The sequence below is a fragment of the Mastomys coucha genome, unplaced genomic scaffold (assembly GCF_008632895.1).
Source record: "Mastomys coucha isolate ucsf_1 unplaced genomic scaffold, UCSF_Mcou_1 pScaffold12, whole genome shotgun sequence".
In the NCBI taxonomy this organism is placed as follows: domain Eukaryota; kingdom Metazoa; phylum Chordata; class Mammalia; order Rodentia; family Muridae; genus Mastomys; species Mastomys coucha.
Window position 1 is genome coordinate 81,051,945 of NW_022196894.1, and position 5,763 is coordinate 81,057,707.

Below are 5,763 nucleotides of genomic sequence, written 5' to 3' on the forward strand. Positions count from 1 at the left end.
CAAAGGTATTTGTTGTGATAAAGATGGCTGCTTAAAACAGGACAAATATGAAATGAGAAAACAGTGGATTAAACAGATGGCAAAGGATAGGATATTGGAGGTGTTAAGAATTCTAAGCTAATTCTGCAAGAAATGTTTATATACTGAAGTGAGGGAAGAGACAAAATAAAAGATGCTGTTAAGATTCTAGATTACTAAATGGAATGAAAGACAATGTCTCGAACCAAACACCATTAGATAAAATGCTGCTTAAGGGATGTTGATGAGTATGTGCTGAGATCTTGAGCATGTAAAACAGAGCATTTCTTTCTAAATTTGTTAGGATACCTAGTGCTTAAACAAATGGTGTGCTCATATTGAAAATGTTAAGGGAAACATAGAATAGTACCAGAGTGTTTAGAGACAGCATAGAACATAATGAAGTAAGTGGAGGAGGGGAAGATGTTTGCCATGGCCTATACTCAGAAATGACCCTCTCTGTCTAATCTCAAATGTAGCTGTCACTACTGAGTGTACAGATCATAAAGGAAAAACACAAGAATATTAAAAACAGAGATATTTGTGTTTGTTTGTATGTGTGTTACCTTCAATACACACAAAAAATTAAAACAAACTTTTGCTCTAGGTTGAATGTGTATCTTCACCAAAGGTCATGGTTAAAAATAATTGTCATTATATGTTGACATATATATATAATGGGCTGTTATATGTGTTATATGTAAAGTGTTTTCTGTGCAGTGTTAGGACCTGTGTTTGATACCTAGACTTCAGCTGGAAACAATTTTAAAAAATGAAATGAAACAAAACCTAAGTATAGTGAAATGTGCTTTCAATCTAGGCCTTTGGAAAATGTAGATAGGGGTATCCCCACTCAACTTGTTCTACTGGGTTTCAAAAATTAATAAGCATATGATTCCTGAAGAAAGACATCTGAGGTTGACCACTGCCCACCACATGTGAACATGCATAAATATGTACATGTTACCATTACACACACACACACACTCACACACAGAGACACACACACACAGGCACACACACACACACACACACACACACACATATACACACAAGCACACATAGCCACACACACTAGTCTTAAGTAAATAGATCAATACTCTGTGCTCTTTGGTGGATTATGATTGTTAGTATATAAGCTAGTTTGACATAACAGTTTGCCCCCACCTTTTTTTTTCTGTTTCTTATATTCTCTTTCCCCTTCAACAAACAGAACAAACTCACATGGAAAGCAAAGAAAAGCCCATAGTGAACTCTGAATTTGCTGGCAACTTGATCTAGCATGCTAAAATGATTGAAGACAGTAGGTAATACAGCATCTAAGGAATATTGGTAAATACTAGCTTACATAAATGGGAGAGGGGTGTTACTCAGTGTAAGATACCTTACCATAGATAAAAGGATGTACTAATAGAACTCTTCCTAAAAGAAACAGGGCACATGAATGAATCACCCACTGCAGAGCCTTTCTGTATATGATCTTATAAGTTACCTGACATGTAATCTAGTTCATAATGCTCTATATCAGTTTACTCTCATTTCATTCATTTTCTCACTCTTTAACATATTTCCTCAATTTTGAAATGCATATAAGGAGTAACAATTTGTAGATAAGTCCTGATGTATATTTGTTTGTTTTTCTCTTCATATATGTAGGTGTGCAGGTGTGTGTGTGTGTGGGGGTAGGTGGGTGGGTGGGTGTGTGGGTGTATGTGTGTGTGTGTGTGACAAATGGAAAGAGATAATGACATACAGAGATAGAAGAAGAGAGAAAGACAGATACAGAGAGTTGAAAAATAATGCTTAAGGCTTTTGGAATTTAAATTTACATTGTAAATTTATATCAGCATATGTGAATGAACTGCTAAAGTTTTAGATTAATCAACATTCTTTTCTGCCCTAAAGTGGTTCATATTGTCAAAGATGGTATGATCCCAACATTTTTAAAGTATATAAGTTTACAATATTAGCTTGGCTCTCATACATTTGAATTATCTCAGGAGTCATCTCTAACTCCTGAGAACCAATATAGCTACCAATACTGACAATGTTAATGACAATTTTAACATCCTGTAATAGAATCTAAAGTTATCCTTTAAAATTTATGGATTTAGTTTTATTTCTACTCCAAAATCCACATTTGTATTCCATTTAATGATTTATTTCTGCCACTTTTAAAAGTAAATACCTGTTATATGCCCTATAATGGTAGTCAAGAAGCAATAGAATGTAAACAGCTTCAGATATTATCTAAAAGGAAACAAATTGGTGAATGCAGCCATGCATAGATAAAACAACGATGTACCTTTTACACTTCTACCAGTAATATTTCCTTCAGGGCTAACAGATAAGGCAATGAAATATTAGAAAAACAAGTTCGAGGATGCTTTAGGGTAATCCCTTATCAGCCAGTGTTTTTCCTCTCTTATCCCATAATATGCATAAACCACAGTTATTCTAGACTGTGATAATGATGCTTTTCCTAGAATATAAATCAATTTAACACTGCCTTACTCAATTTGAATATTTTTTCTCATCATAAAGTGAATATAATTATATACATAGCTGTCACTGAAGGCTAAAGAAATTTTAGCAATGGTGAAATGCATAGTTGTCCTGCTAGGATTTCATTAAAAGTGAGAGTGCAGATTGGTCATGTTGTTGATGACAAATGAATACAGCTAAAAGAGTACACTGTGCACAAAAGTTCAGATGAAAGAAGTAAAGCCAAGCAGAATTGTTAAGAATCTAAGCAGGAACTAGCAGATGGATAAGTAAAGTTGAGGAAGAAATGCTACCCAAATTCTTAGCTGAAATATATTGAGTTCATTACCTAGTAAAATCAAACTAAGGGAAGATTTTGTTTGTTTGTTGTTTGTTTACCTTTATGTTGGCCATATGTCACTCTGCTGCTGATGCCTGGGTCTCTCTGCTGTTGATGCTTGGGGCTGTGCGATGCTTTAGTTAAAAGGAGACAATGCATAATCATGAGATATTTTTGTTTGTTTGTTTTTGTTTTTGTTTTTTCTTTCTTTCTTTTTTTTTTTTTTTTTTTTTTTTTTTTTTTTTTTTAGACAGAGTTTCTCTGTACAGCCCTGGCTGTTCTGGAACTCACTCTGTAGACCAGGCTGGCCTCGAACTTAGAAATCCACCTGTCTCTGCCTTCCAAGTGCTGGGATTAAAGGTGTGCACCACTACCACCCCCCTCATGAGATATTTTATTACAGGAAAGAGAAAGAAGCTGGTCATGACCTCATGGAGAGAGGAATAAAGGAGAGAAAGGAGAGGATAAGAGACAGAGAGAGAGAAAGGAGAGGAAGAAAGCAAGAGAGGAAGCAAGAGAGGAAGTAAGAGAGCAAGAGAAGAGAACAAGAAAGAAAGGAATGCAAAAGAGCAAGAGAGGAAGAAGGCCAAAGAGAGAGGAAGGGGTAGACCTCCCCTTATATTTTGAGGTGGGGCTGTCTGTCTGTGGGGTAGGGCATGACTGGCTGTGGTCATATGACTGGGGGTAGGCTCCAGCTAGAATGCTGGGAGCTTGTGGCATTTTCTAGGTGACAGAGCACAAGTCTCCTGCGGGGGCTGTGAGTGGTTGTCATTGAAACAGGACCCAAGGTCCCAGGGTTATGGCCTAATTCCTGTCCCTTGCAGGCAGAAATTATCTCCCACTGGGGCTCCTGAGTTCCAGACCTATACTTGACTGGACCCAGTTGCCTGAACAAACTACTGCCCCATCCCTTTATATGGGATATAGTCCATTATGATTGGGAAGGTATGGTTGCAAAATCTGGAGTCAGCTGATCACAGAATGTCTATAGGCAGAAAATAAAAGTGATCAGATTCATGGATTAGCTCCTTTTTCTTTTTTGTGTAATCCTGGACCACAGCCAGGCAATACTAAACCTTCCCTTTATGCTGGGTCTTCTCACTTCAGTGAACCTAATCTAGAAAATCTCTCCTCACAGGTGCATTAAGAAGTGTGTATTCATAGCAGACTTATTTGTAATAGGTAGAAACTGGAAGCAACCCAGATGTCCCTCACTTGAAGAATGGATAAGGAATATGTGGTTTATTTATGCAATGGAATACTATTCAGCGATTAAAAACAAGGACATCATGAATATTTCAGGCAAATAGATGGAACTAGGAAATATCCTGAGTGAGGTAACATGCATGGTATGGTATGTACTCACTGATAAGTGGATATTAGCCAAAAAAGTACACAATACCCATGGCAGACACCACAGACCCGAAGAAGTTCAACAAGAAGGAAGGCTTAAGTGAGGATGCTTCAAGCCCACTTAGAAAAGAGAACAAAATCATCATGGGAGGCAGAAGCAGGGAGGGAGGGACATGGATGGGAAAGGGGGAGGGGAAAGCGGGGACAGATTCAGGTATGGGGGAAACAGGAGAGAGGCCCAGAGGATCAGGAGAATGAATGGAAATATGCAGTTGTCAGGGTTGTGGGCGTGGAGAACATCTAGAAAGTTGTAGAGTCCTGGGAAATGAGAGGCTCCCAGGACACGATGGGGATGACATTAGCCTAAATGCCCAACAGTGGTTAGATGGAACTTGAAAAGACTACATCCAGTAGATAGAATGAACTCCTAGAGGAGGGATGGGAACACCAACCCAACTATAAAACTTTCTACCCCAAATTGCTCCTGTCTAAATTAATGAAAGGACAAAAATGGAGCAGAGACTGAAGGAATGGCAGACCAGTTACCAGCCTAACTGAGAAATCCATCCTATGGACAGACAACAATCTCTGACACTATTACTGATGCCATGTTGTGCCTGCAGACAGGAGACTCATATGGCTGTCCTGTGAAAGGCTCTCTACCAGAGACTGACTGAGACAGATACTCACAGCCAAGCATTAGACTGAGTTTGGGGACCCCTATGGAAGAGTTAAGGGAAGGAATGAAGGAACTAGAAGGGATGGCAACCCCATAGGAAGGCCAACAGTATCAATTATCTTATACCTTTGGTAGCTCACAGAGACTGAGCATCCAATCAAAGAGCTTACACTGGATGGTCTGAAGTGTCTGGAAAAAATGTAGCAAAGGACTGTCTTTTCTGGCCTCAGTGGGAGAGGCTGTCCCTAATCCTGTAGAGATTTGGTGCCTGAGGGTCAGGCGGATAACTAGGGGGTCATGGGCATCCTCTCAAAAGCAAAGTAGAGGGGTTTGGGGTAACAACTTTGCAATGGGGATTTGGGGGTGTGAATAAATAAAATAATTAACTGATTCTAAAAAAAGAAGTTTATATGTTGGGGGCTTCAAACCAGCTCGTGAATGCTGCCTGGCTGGTGGATCAGTGTCTGGAAGCTCCTAGGGGTCTGGGTTAGTTGAGATTACTGGTCTTCCTATGAGGTTACCCTCCACATCAGCTTCTTTCAGCCTTTCCCTAATTCAACAACAGGGGTCCCCAATATCAGTCCAATGGTTGGGTGTAAGTACCTGCATCTGTCTCAGTAAGCTGCTTGTTGGGCCTCTTGGAGGGAAGGCAGTTATCTTAGGCTCCTGTCTGTAAGCATACCATAGCATCAGTAATGGTGTCAGCCCTTGGAGGTGGGTTCTACAAGTTCACTCTCCCCACTGTTGGATATTTCATATAAGGTCCCTCTCTTTGAGTCCTAAGAGTCTCTCACCTCCTATGTCACTTGTACATTCTAGAGTGCTCCTCCACCTCCCACCCCTCTAGGTAGCATATTTCCAATGATTCTGCTAGCTCTCAGGGCTTCTC